This window comes from Mauremys reevesii, linkage group 8 (genome assembly GCF_016161935.1).
Source record: "Mauremys reevesii isolate NIE-2019 linkage group 8, ASM1616193v1, whole genome shotgun sequence".
NCBI classification, from domain to species: Eukaryota; Metazoa; Chordata; order Testudines; family Geoemydidae; genus Mauremys; species Mauremys reevesii.
Genome location: NC_052630.1, coordinates 62,987,153 through 63,001,469, shown reverse-complemented (window position 1 = coordinate 63,001,469; position 14,317 = coordinate 62,987,153). Strand labels below are relative to the sequence as shown.

General features: G+C 41.8%; 1 long non-coding RNA gene across 2 annotated transcripts in view; it reads right to left on the bottom strand.

Moving 5' to 3' along the window:
• Positions 1-14,317, bottom strand: part of LOC120371049 — a 77,509-nt gene that overhangs the window by 23,552 nt on the left and 39,640 nt on the right. Inside the window, exon 2 of one of the 2 annotated variants that reach the window (XR_005584120.1) lies at positions 10,373-10,469. The exons of the other annotated variant lie outside the window; for it this stretch is intronic. This is a non-coding gene — a long non-coding RNA (uncharacterized LOC120371049). The remainder of the gene's footprint in view (positions 1-10,372; positions 10,470-14,317) is intronic. 2 annotated transcript variants of the gene reach the window in all.

The following is a 14,317-nucleotide window of genomic DNA, read 5'->3' as shown; positions in this document are numbered from 1 at the left end:
GTCTCCATGAAAGAGCAGAGTTATTTTGACATTTAAAATTATAGTACACAGATGTCACTTACAGTAAGCATGGTATAAACATCTACACAAAATAATGTCTAAGCACATATTATACAAAGACTTCCTCTGATGTGAGAGAGCAGAGTAAAGAAATGAGAGGAAGCATAGATGCTCTGAGGGTTATCTATTGTAATTTACACACACACACACACCCGTGACATATTTACACGAAAATATAGTAGGTGATTGGTCATATTCAGTGACAAAAAGGCTAAGGATTTGGAATTCTGGAGTAAAATAAATGTTTTCAATTTTATGGTTGTTCTAACAAAAAATTGAACAAACAATGCCACCTTGTCTGTAGTTATAGATATGCAATTTCTGTCTCTATTTTGAGATTTAGAATGGTAATACCAGATTTTATAGCTTTTATAGTAAATTTCTGCCTGTTTTATGAAGATGAACTGGGTCTACATATTTCATTTGGTAAAAGATGGTTTTAAACCATGGCTTTAAATCATGGCTTCATAGTCCTATTGCTGGCCTGGTCTCCAGACCAATATATGGCAGACAGATGGGGCAGAGTGGGGAAGCGGGAATCAGTTAGTTATATATACTATATACTTACCTTCCCTCATAGTGAAAAGCACCATAGAGAGTTACATCACAATGCACATGCACACACAGCCCTTAGCCAGCAATCTTCACCTGCATTTCACAGTCTTAACATAGCCTTCATAATCATGCCATACCACAGCCTATCCAGTCAGACACCGAGCTGAACCACACTCACACGGCACCTCCTGCCCCAGCCCCTGAAAAACGTATTTGAGCAATCTTCTTCAGCTTCTCTGATCCACATGTCTTGCAAACTCAAGTTTTCTTTGCCTCATCCTCTAGATTAAATTAGGTATCACTTCTACTATGTGGTATATCTGGGCAATTACTTCCTTGGTGGTCATGTGTCAAGATTAGCTAATGTGTATCAATTGTCTGTAGCATTTCAGTCCAAAGGCAGAAAGCCTCTTAAAGTTCTGTCTCTTTAACGCTCATGCCTCTCATAGCAAGATGTTAAAGATAAGAGACTTCAGAAATTTCACTTTACAATTCATGGTCATACCTTTGCTTCTCTCAATGTGAATGACTCAGTTGAGAGTCCAGTTCTGTGTCAGATCTCTAAATGATATTTGATGTCCCTGGTAGTTACAATTGAAATGCTCAACTCCTTCCAATGCCTCCTCAGATTTGGGTAGAATCATCTTCATCTTTTCAACAGACTTAGAGGTCAGCATTATCTTTTTGTGTGACATCTTTAGACCTAACTTTTCTGCTTCCACTGCTACTCTTTCTAGCAATTTTTATACCTCTTTCTCTGATAATCTAGTCAGGTCAATATCCTAAGTGCAGCACAGATGACTAATTTTTCATCCACAGATGAATTCCCTGCTGTACATTTCCATCAGTGGTGGTTCTTAATATTTCTTCACTGTAACAGTTAAAGAGGGCTAGTGATAGCAAACAGCCCTGATACCTATCCTCAAGTCAGACAGACAATTTCCTCATGTCCCACAAACACTGAAGTCATTACAAAATCTCTGTGAAAGTATACCAGCTTTATTACATTTTCAACTACTCTGGCCAGCCACAGGAATGCCCAGAGAGATTTGTGTGAGATGCTGCCAAATACCTTGGCAAAATCCACAAAAACATGGATCATCTTCCCATCATTCTCCAGCACTTTCTTCAATAGCATATGCAGATTGAATATTTGCTCCTTTGTATAACCTTTGGGTCTAAACTGAGCTTGTTCTCCAATTTTCTTCAGCATGATGCACAGCAATATTTTGATAGGTGTGTCAAAGTGATATTGTGTGGTAATTTCCACAAACAGTTGAGTCTTCCTTTTTAGAAATAGGCACCATCAAGAACTATGTTCAAGTGCTGGGCCATCTTCCAGACTCTCAAGTCACATTGGTAAGCTTCTGGGATGCTTAGAAGAGAGCCACTTCACCACTTTTAATTAGTTCTGCTGGTACGTTATCCACTCTAAGGACTTTATTGCTTTTCACTGTCTGCATCATATCCTTAACTTCTATCATAGGAGTTTAATTAGGATAAGTCCAGCTTCTCACATAGATCTCATCTTCCTCTTTCCACTTCCAGCTTAATTCATTCTGCTCATATTATACAATTCTTGTCATATACCTACCCCAAGTGTTGTGTGAAATGGTATTTTTAGTCATTTTTTATGGCTCATTTAGGATGCAACGCTATATTCGTTTAAAAAAATCAAATGAAAACACATCAGCTATAATTCATAGTAAAAGAGGAAATAAATGCTGTGTATTCACTCATTAAGAGGGTCTCTCTTACCAAATCATAAAATGTGATGGTTGACAAATAGGCAAGAGGAGTTAACCTGTAAAGCAAATGGATTTGTTTTGAAAAAATTTGTGTTGGCTTCTATGCAATTAATCTCTTTTTAAAAGTAGAAGCTAATAAAATGCACCATGTTATCCACATAAAAGTTTTGATTCTAAACTGTGCACATGAAAAGCTACATTGAGACCTACAGTGGAGATCAGCACATGATACCTCTAGACATGAATGAACGATGAAAGAGCCACATCTGAAAATCAAGTTACTCCTCAGTTTTAATCAAAGTACATACTTTGGCAGATCATTGCACCCAATAAAGCCATCATTTCTATAAGCATTATTCAGGTCCCAGTGCGGTGGAGTATCCAAGCATGGTAAGTTGTGCAGGTAATAGTCGCATTGAAAAGCAGCAGTATGAATAAAAACTGAAGGTTCAAATGCCATTTTACCACTTAAGAACAGGGCCGCCCAGAGGAGGAGGCAAGTGGGGCAATTTGCCCCAGGCCCTGGGCCCTGCAGGGGCCCTCACGAGAGTTTTTCGGGGGCCCTGGCGCGGGGTCCTTCATTTGCTCTGAGGGCCCTGGAAAACTCTTGCGGGGCCCGGGCCCCCAGAGCTACTTCCGCTCTGGGTCTTCGGCGGTAATTCGGCGGCGGAGGGTCCTTCCACTCTGGGACCCGCCGCTGAAGTGCCCTGAAGACCCGTGGTGGGGGGCCCCCGCTGCTGAAGACCCCAGGCCCCCTGAATCCTCTAGGCGCCCTGCTTAAGAAAGGACCCTTCCCTGGGAAAAATGGGTTAACAGCACAACTGTATCCAAAATTCACTAATTCCCTCTTTAGGCTACTTTCCTCAGAAAAATAAAAGATATTACTTAGGCTGGAATCTAGTTTTTGCCTTTAGCCTAATCTGAGAAACAACAACTTTTATTTATTATTTAGTTTCATAAGAGGTTAAAACAAAGAAATATGTCCTGAGAACATTATATATACAACCTACTTTTATCCATGAGAACTAAAACATACAACACTTGTCTTTGACAGGTAATTCAGCTCAATACTAGACTACAAAATGTCAAATGCTTAATACCTGATGTAAAATGCTTGTAGCAGAGCTCTTGGCAAGATATTTGAAAATTTAGGAGAACATTTAAACAATTGTTTTTAATGCTGGTTTAACTACTATTCAAATGTGCTCAGTAGCTGAAAATGTGCCAAGAACAGGAAGAGAACAGCAAGAAGAGCAGAAAAATTCTGTACTTCTGCTTCCCCTTCTAAATTACCCAGATGTTCACCTTTTCTTCTCTCACTGTTTCACTGACTGACATTTATGTGGACAAGAGTTGATATGTTTCACTAGCTTTCATTAAATTAAGCCAAAGTAAACACCCTTCTTTGTTCGTTTTCTTTTTAGAATTAAGGTACCAAGAAATGTGTAGAGGAGCTGTGAAATCTCCTCATTACTGATGACAGTTTGATTGTGATGGCTCCTGGCCTCTTTCCTTTTTCTTTTTCATGGGTAAACCTTAAGTCTCAATGTTTGAGTTTAGAGATAAGCAGTAATCAGCTGAATGTTTGATGCTTATTCAGAGCTTATCTGAACTGTCCATTCCTCCTGGTCTCATGAGGACAGTGTCTCATAAGGTTTACTGTTGATCCTGTTTTAGACAGTCCAAAAATACCATGAGAACTTCTTTTAATCTCATTAAACTGGCACTTCTGCCTCTGCTGATTCCTGCTGTGTCTTAAATGCAGCATGGTGCAGCAAAGAAAGAAAGAAAAACAGCGACTGACAGATCATGATCAGTCCTCCAAAAAATGGTTCATTTATTTAGGGCTGGCATACGCTACAAGATTAGGTTGGCTTAACTACATTACTCAGGACTGTGGTCCTGGTCTAGACAACTAGGTACCACCTCTCAAAGAGGTGGATTTATTACAACAAAAGAAGTAGCAAAGAATCCTGTGGCACCTTATAGACTAACAGATGTTTTGCAGCATGAGCTTTCGTGGGTGAATACCCACTTCTTCGGATGCAAGCAGTGGAAATTTCCAGGGGCAGGTGTGTATGTATAAGCAAGCAAGAAGCAAGCTAGAGATAATGAGGTTAGATCAATCAGGGAGGATGGGGCCCTGTTCCAGCAGCTGAGGTGTGAAAACCAAGGGAGGAGAAACAGGAACAGGGCCCCATCCTCCCTGATTGATCTAACCTCGTTATCTCTAGCTTGCTTCTTGCTTGCTTATATATACACACCTGCCCCTGGAAATTTCCACTGCTTGCATCCGAAGAAGTGGGTATTCACCCACGAAAGCTCATGCTGCAAAACATCTGTTAGTCTATAAGGTGCCACAGGATTCTTTGCTGCTTCTACAGAACCAGACTAACACGGCTACCCCTCTGATACTTAACAAAAGAAGTGGTTCTAGTAAATGTCTTTATGCTACAATATTACAGCAGCACATCTCTAGCTCTGTCGCTCTAGCATTTTTAGTGTTAAACTAGCCTTAATTTGGATGGGATTCTTATTTTATTGAAGTTCTTCATCTATCTTTGGAAACTGCATGGTTTATGAAAGAGGCTCAAGTGGGATTCAGGAGACCCAGGTTCAAATCCCAGCTCTGCATGTGATTTGTCCAAGGTAACACAGCAGGTCATTTACCTGTGTGACTGTTTTCCCCTCCTACCTTTGTTAGAATTGTGCATTTTTATTGTTAGTAAAGCTGTATGGGAAGCAGATTTTTGTGGGAAATTCCACAATTTCAAACTTTCTTCCATCCCAAAATGGAATAAAACAAAAATATATATATTGGAAATTTCCCAAGAAATGAAATTCTGGAAAAAAATATGAAAACGGTTTCCATTCATGTTGACCATTTCATTTCAATTTTTTAAATTTTATATTCTATAATGTAAAGTCATTTTGAAACGGAAAATCCATGTGTTCAATTTTGACTTCATCAGAATGCTCCGTTATGTGGGGTTCCTCCACCCAGATCAAAATTAAATCCAAATAGAAACATTTTCACAAAAAATGTTTCATTTTTGACAAATTTCCATTTTTAAAAAAAGTCAGAAGATTTCCAACCAACTCTAATTGTAATCTCTCCATGGCAGGGACTGTGTCTCACTATGTGTGTATATGGTACATAGCACAATGGGACCCCATCTTCATTGGGGCCTCTAATCACTATCATAATGCAAATTGTAATGGACACTCCTCTTTTCCGCACTCCTCCCCATTTTCTCAGGTGGGTCACTTACTATTCAATAAAACCCATATGAAGTGCACATAGTCACTGGAGTGGTTTGATTCCACAGAAGTAGTTGCTGTATGGGAAAGTAAGCTTGACTCTGGGGAGACTGGCTGCATTTTGGAGAAATCTACTGACACCATTGGAATGTGACAAGTAAACTACAGCTCTCCCCTCTCAACCAGCCTGTTAAAGGAAGGTCTAAACTTCCTAAACTACTTCTCTAAACTGAGTGGTCCTGCTTAGTAGCCTATGGAATGTTTAGACTTGTCCCAGCCTTCCTTAACAAGAACTTTCTGTTCACAAGTTACTAGGAATTAATAAGACAAAATAGAAAAGATTGAATTAGTGGATACAAATATTTTCCAGGCATCAGCTGAGTTACCCAACAATAAAAGCAGGGCCGGCTCCAGGCACCAGCAAAACAAGCAGGTGCTTGGGGTGGCACGTTTCTAGGGGCAGCATTCTGGCACCAGCTATCATAGGTGCTGACTCTGGATCATGGGGAAAAAGTGCCCCTGCTGCCCCCACTTGCCGCCCCAGTTCCCCTGAGTGCCAAGCCGCCACTTCTCTTCTCTCCCCTCCCTCCCAGGCTTGCTGTGCGGGAAACAGCTGTTTTGCGCAGCAAGTCTGGGAGGGAGGAGAAGCCGAATGGGCTCTCAGGGAGGCGGCGGCGGCGGCGGAGTGGAGGTGAGCTGGAGTTGGGAACGGTTCCTCTACCCCTCCTTACTTCCTGCACCCCACCACCCTAGATCACCTCTGCTTCGCATGCTCCCCTGAACGTGCCGCTGCACCGCTTCTCCCCCTTCCCTCCCAGGCTTGCAGAGCCCGGAACAGCTGTTTTGTGCAGCAAGGCTGGGAGGGAGGGAGGAGAAGCCGAGCTGCGGGAGCTTGGGGGAGGCAGTAGTGGTGGAGCAGAGGTGAGCTGGAGCGGGGAGTGGTTCCTCTATCCCCCGTTACTTCCTGCGCCCCCCCACCCTAGCTCACCTCTGCTCCGCCTGCTCCTCTGAATGCGCTGCTGCTCCGCTTCTCCGCAAACCCTTGCCTGTGAGGGAGTGGGGAGAAGTGGAGCGGCAGCACACCGTGGGGGGGAGCAGGCGGAGCGGAGGTGAGCTAGGGTGGGAGGTCGTGGGGGCCCCCAGGAAGCAATGGGGAGGGAAATGCTGCATGCCTGGGGCAGGAGGCGGGGCTGGGGATTTGGGGAAGGAGTTCAGAAGGGGTGGAGTTGGTGAGGGGCAAGGGGGCATGAAAAAAGGGGGGGCAGCCAAAAAAATATTTGCTTGGGGCAGCAAAAATCCTAGAGCCGGCCCTGAATCAAAGGAACGTATAAAGCATGATCAAAAATTTGTAAGGGCAAACCAAGAATGGGGCACCATTGTCCTAAGCACTGTACAAACACATTAGTATACAGTCCCTGATTTAAAGAGCTTACAGTCTAAATATCAGAGCAGCCCCTAGGCAGCCAAAGAATTGGTAGTTAGAAAGGAAATATTAGTGTACTACTGTGTTACTAATAGTTACGACTGTTCAACTCCAACGTGAAATCAGTCTTACTGTATGGAGCTGAAACCTGGAGGACAACCAAAACAACCACCAGGAAGATCCAGACCTTCATTAATAGCTGCCTCAGAAGGATTCTCCAGATCCGCTGGCCAGACACCATCAGTAACATCCACCTCTTGGAGAGGACCCATCAACTCCCAGCAGAGGAAGACATTAGAAGGAGAAGGTGGGGCTGGATAGGACATACACTACGCAAGCAGCCAACCAACATCACCAGACAGGCACTGCAGTGGAACCCCCAAGGCAAGCGGAAAAGAGGCCGCCCAAGAAATACCTGGCGACGCGACCTTCAGGTTGATAGCAAAAAAATGGGCTATACCTGGAACCAGCTAGAGCGAATGGCCCAGGATAGAAGACTATGGAGATCTGTGGTTGGCGGCCCATACCCCGGTTGGGGTGACGGGCATGAATGATGAATGAATGACTGTGTTACTAATCAAATTTAGGATTTTAACTTTGTTAGACACTATCACACACTGAAATTAAAAGGAAGCACTTGTGTTTAGAATGAGGCTTCTTGTTCTACCAAGGCATGCTGAAGTGTTGCAAGGAATGAAGTCAGCTGTTTGGTTGACCCCTGACTATGGGCAGGACAAGCATTAATCTGCAGTGCATGCTTATATCTCCCTGACAGATAAATGCACTGGGTTTAGAAAGACAATTCACTAGGAATGAAAACTTAGTGATCTGCACCAAAAAGCAATGTATGTGTGTGGATCCCGCCCAGTGCAAGTCTACCCAGAAAAAGCAATGCATAGACTAGCCTACTAGCTTGAATCCAGCCAGAGCAGAGATTGATAGCAGTGAAGGCATGGCAGCATGGGCTTCAAAGCAGGCTAGTGAGCCCCATATGTACCCCGGGTCAATGCAGGGCTTATGCTATCCACACTTAAGTCTGTACCATCTTCGCTGCCATTGATACCCATGGATTCAAGCTAGCTCAGGTAGGCTAGCCCTCACCCAGACCTCTGTGTCTGATTCTGAACTATTTAAGTCAATAAGAGCTTTGCCATTGACTTAAGTGGAAAGAATCAGGGCCTTATTGAGCACTTTTAACCTAATTGCCCTATTATTCCAGCCTGTGTCCTCTAGGAGAAGATGCCTACACCAACAGAGGAATATGCAAATTGAAAAAACTATGTTACCCTATGCCACCCCAAGAAATCTGGAAAGAGACGAAATAAAGCAATATGTCTGGGTTGTGTGCTGGATTAGTGAAATTCAGCCTTGTCCAGAGTGTTAGCACAAGAGGTATTTATCACTTAAGCCCTCAAACATGGAACATAAGCATATGGGTGAAAAGTGGACATTACCTTTTAAAGAGATGTCCAAGCCAGACTATCCACTGTACTACAGCACCATTTCTGTTTGTCTGAGCAGATGGGGCAAAGCCTCTTTGCTTAGTATCTCTCAACAATCTCTCACACCAGATCCATCTGTTAGGTTTAAGTGGATTCTGCTGCATGTTGGGTTTCCAGAAGTCATATTTGGCAGGTGTTTGACTGCATTTTACTAATAATTTTTCCTCTCTTTATTTAGAACTTTCCTATTCTCTGAAGCCACACCACTACTTTCCATTCACAGAAAATATCACTTGGATTTGAGGAGACACTAGAGTGGATGTTGCATTGCTCTGTTTGAAAGTAGTACTTGTTTATTTTTTTAATCCCAAACAAAACCCTGGATCCTCCTGGCTGCCATGAATTTTCGAAGGTGTTCAAAGTCTGAATTTGACCTTTGCAATGTGAACCCATCTTTATTTGGCTGCAGTCATAGTCATGCCATATGAGAACATCCCAGAATTTAAAAGTAATCAGTAAAAGACATGAAATTCTCCATAATAGACAGAACATCTTTCAGAGCAAGTCTTTCGCCACCCTGACTACTCCTTTCCCCTTCCCTTCCAAACATACACGAAAAGAAACACAGTGAGGCTCTAAGAAAATAAAAAATAAATCAAGTTTCCATAGTTTCCTATTCTCCTTATAGACACAATTAGCGGCATACAGTGTAAAGTACCCAGCTGTCTTGCCCCCTCATTCTTAACATTTAATGTGCGGTGGGAAACTTGAATAGTCAAAGTGTAAATCCTTATTTATAAGTCCTTTTCTCCCTCCAAACTGTACTAGACTTTGAAATTCTGAAGCTGCAAGCAGAGGGCCTTATGTCTGAGAGTATTCCAATTTCTGCCAAACCACATGGCATCTCTTTATTTAAATGTTAATGCTTTTCACATTCAGCATGAACTCTTTGAAGTAAATTTGCATTTGTCTGTGATATAAAGTGGTTTGATATTAAGTGGCTTAATTAAAAGTTAATTTAATAAGTTTGCAAAGTACTGTAAAAATGATTCAATAGCACCCAACTTTCCAATCAAGACATATTTTAATTGGTAGAACTGTTACAGTGATTTCAGGAATTCATTTTCAATTAATTTGGAAGTGTTGTTCCTGCTAGGAGACCCAATGAAACATGATATCTGTCTTCAAAGGTTTGGTGGGGTTTTTTGTGTTTTTAAATCTCCAAGGATTAACAAGTATATTTTAGGAAGATATCCAAATGAATTGTGGTTGAAATAACTGCTGTGAAAACAACAAACTTACTTGCATATGTAATATCTGACAACTTCTGTGCAAAAATCCATGAAAGGTCTTGGAGAAAAAATATCCATTGCTTAAAAGGAATTTACACAGAGATGCAGAATGTTCCTCTGACAAAACCTCATGGCTTGTGCCATACACTTTTGTTTATTCTTGTTAGAGTTGGACCAAACTGAAGGTAGGTGTCACTGCCAGTATACTAAACAAAATACCAACAGGTGGTTATGCCTAAAGGGCACTAGTGGACAAAACTCCCAGGAGGAACCAATGCCAGAAGTTGGCACTTCCTTGAGTAGGCCATCATATAGTCAATTCACACTTTTGGCAATGCAACATTAAGGGTGACATTTCTGGGACTAACATACACATGTCAGCACCCGATCAGTTTCCAAAGTCTGGGGTGTAGACAAAACATCCCCTCTGACAGACACATCCCAAGATGCACATGGGTTTTGGTTGGTTTTCCAAATCCATTCACATTAGAGATAGGTCTCCCAAGCTGGTGTTTTGAATCCTATGTTTTGAATCCTAGACCAGATTCAGATCCAAAATTTCTTTTGTTTATGTGTGAGAATGCAGCTTACCTCTCTGATGTGAGGTCCATGTCTCAGTTTCCTAAAGATTCCCTTCCACGGGGTGGTAGAGTAATGTGTTCCTCCAGCCAAATCAAAAAGTCTTTCCCTTCAAGGGCAACACAAAAATCAAAGTGAAAGGGAATATTTGCAGTTTAATACAAGGGTTCTTTTTTATTTTTGGAAGGTTTTTTTGTTTTTGTTTGGTTGGGGTTTTTTTTCGCCTCTCTAAACCACAGTTTTTCATTCCTCAGGTTAGGGGCTTAGCACAGTGTTTTGCCCTTTCTGTGTTAAACAATTGTTTCTGTCCTCTGAGGACTCAGTTCTTTTACCATTGATGAATGAGAATGAAAGGGTGTTGCTTCCTCCTCGCTCTTGCTGGAAACCCTAAAGGAAAAGCAGTTACACAGACTAGGCCTCAGTTCCGACAGTATACCCTTCTAGTTATCAACTCCCACCCCACACTGAATCTATATTGTCCGGGGAGATTTTGGAAAACCAGTAAAGTGCTTGAAACCACTATTGCTTACTTCTAAAAGCAGCCTAGTCAGCAGGCTGTAAAGTGGCCATGCAGCTTGACAAGACAGGAGGGGTGGGGGGGTTGGGTGCCACAGAAAGGGCAGCTTGACCCCGTGTCCTTCCTGATAAGAATTGCGTTGAAGTTGCTGATACATGCATTTTAGAAGAGCAGGATGTGCCCCAGGAATATCTACTGGGGCCTCAAGCTGCAAACTCTGGAAAAACCCACACCTGGTTAATCAATAATCAGAAGGAACCTCTTGCTTGACCATTGAAACTGCTTACTTAACAAGCTTTCTTTAAGGGACATGTCATTCTATTACTGATATATAAATAAGGAGGAAAAGTTTCAGGTAGTTGGACTCGTTTGGACTCTTTTGGATACATCTTGCGGTCACCACCAGCAAACAGAAGATTTTGCCACCAGAAGCCTGCCGCTGAGTCACTCGAGAGCCACACTCAGCTTTGGTAATTATCAAGGGCTGGGGGTGTTTTACTAACCGGTTGCGGATGTGTGTAAGTGTTTGAGACTAAATAAAGCTTTAGCTTTAAGTGAAAGTTGTCTGGTTTGTGCCAGCCATCTATCGGTTGGATGGCCATGCCCCCCCTAATTTATTTCCTGACACCACCTTGCACAGAGTAAAAGTTACTAAGAGCTTTGCGTTGACAGAACCCCAGGTAACAATATGAGCTGTCATCAGACTACAACCCAAACTTGAGGGAGACCCTCCTCCTGAAAGAAATCATTCCTGAGCCCCCATTCCTGGCATTCAAACACCCCCCCCACCCCCTCCAAGCTCATCAGTAGCAAGCTCCCCACAGACCAGGACATAGGACATACCAATTCAAAGTGGCACCAGATCCTGCCAGACAGATGCAAAACCTGTAGTCTTATCTACGTTGCTACAATGATCTACACCAGGGGTTCTCAAACTGGGGGTCGGGACCCCTCAGGGGGTAACGAGGTTATTTCTTGGGGGGTTGCGAGCTATCATCCTCGACCCCAACCACGCTTTGCCTCCAGCATTGATAATAGTGTTAAAGATATAAAAAAAGTGTTTTTAATTTGGGGAAGGGGTCACACTCAGAGACTTGCTATGTGAAAGGGGTCACCAGTAAAAAAGTTGGCGAGCCACTGATTTACACCTTTCAAGATTCATGTATTTACACATTCCTACACAATGTGTGATTTATCTCATCCAGTGCATCAGCAACTATGTGGGTGAAACCAGACAATCACTACGCTCTTGAATGAATTCACAAAGGAAAGTGCTAAGAGACAAAACACCTTATCACCCGGGGTGAACACGTTTCACTTCTCCTGCTGACATAGCTACTACTGCTCACGGGAGGTGGAGTAATTAAGCAGATGGGAGATCTCTCTCCCATTGACTTAGAGTGGCTACACAGAGAACTTGAAAATGTTAATTCAGTGCATCTCTATAACCATAGGAGCTAGAAACATGATTTTAAAAGACAAAGTTGAGATTTTGGAGCACAGTTCCATAGGAGGCAGTGAATCCATGGGAAATTCTGTAGCTATGCAATATTTGGGGTCTTGCACATAGTCAATGATTTTTACTCTACCTGTCTCCTAATTGTAAGCAAAGTACTACATTAATTCCCTAATTGAATTACATGGAAGACACAGTAACAGCAGAATAGGAAAATGAGTATATTGGCTCAATTACTTTGTCTTAGAGGAGTTTTAGTGGATTAATTTCTCGCTGGCTGAAAATAGAAAACCCCATATTTACTGGACCGACAGAATGCTATTCATGAGTTGCTGTACTCAGAGTGGGCTGGTCAAAACATCCACAGAAAAAAAGATGTATAGAAACAGTCATATTTTCCCCTTGAGTGAAAGAAATTTGTTCATGGTTCTAGCTTGGAAGGTATTTAACAAAATTATTTTATACCAATAAACTGAAGTTACTGTAGGAGCACTAGAAATTGTATGTTGATTTAAATTGCAGATATTAAGTACAATGTGATGGCAAGATTAGATGAAACTCACTGTTTATCATTTAGATTATATTGTTATCTTCCCTATCAAAGTCCTTTACAGTATAAGTTTGTATGTATCACTATCTACACACATCCACACTAGTATTTAAAGGACACAGTAAAAAGAATAACACATATGAATATATGACAATACATCTATTTGCATAAATATACATAAGCTATCAATATTTACATGATCAAGATGATGATATATCTGTTCAAAAATTGAACAGATTATATAGAAAAGTATATGGTTGCCATACCATTGGGACTATTTTTTTGTTCTTGTAGGCAAGTATTGGATGACCTAACCATGACATCGACTAGATCATAGGCAACAAATTGGCAACAACCCTGCTGGCTTGGGAAAAGTCATGGGCACAGCGGCAGAAGGCATCTGAACTGATAATAGTGAATAGCTTTTGAATCTTTCTGGCATAAACACCCTAAAGATAGAAGGCATTCTTTTCCAACCCAAGAAGTTTCACAAGCTTGAATGGAGATCAACACTAATGTGACTATCAACCATGTAGTAAGGGACCTGACAGAGCAGGACATGGTATTTTCTAACATCAAAGATGCAAGGCTCAGGTGGCTGGGACATGTACACTGTATGGAAGTTGGGAAACATGCTGGCAAGAATTGCCTTTGGGTATCTGAGAGAGGAAAGAGGAAGCAAGAAAGGCCAAAGAAGAACTGGCAGAAGACAGTGACAGAGGATATTGCATGTGCTGGCATCACCTGGGAAGATGTACCACAACTAGTGAGCAGCCATAATCACTGGAGCAACTGCACTGCCCGATGGGTCAGAATCACAGGAGGAACTAAGGTCTTGCAAGTGATTCTCTGAAGTGGCTTGTACTTTATATGAGCCTGATCTAAAGCCAATCACAGTCAATGGAAAGACTCTTACTGGCTTCAATGAGCTTTGAGTTAGGCCCTATAGTCTCGGATATTTCACTATACATTAATAGGCAGTAAAAAGGAGAATGAACACAGTAATGTGGCAACATTGGCATATTCAGGAGGAAAGAAAGTGAAAGTGGTGTTGGAGAGAAACTGTGAAGGATATGTTAAGAATTCAGATTAGAACTAATGCATGAAATACAATACAATTCCAATGCATCAACACACTTCAGCATGTGCTTAACTTTACACCCATGAATAGTCCCTTTGGCTAAAATAACTATTCACATGCTAGAAGTTTATCATGTGCTTAGATAGTTAGCTGGATCAGGGTCTAAGTCTAGTCTCTTGTGCTAGTTTTTCTTTTCCAACTTTTTGCAAATATGTACATTCAGACTTGTATGTTCAAAATAACTGTGTAAGTAAACATGCAAAATTATGGGCACAATATTAGATGCTGGGCTGAGGACTCTTTGAAATTGTGCCTGTTGTGAAAGATGTGTGGTGAATTATAACAAAACCCAT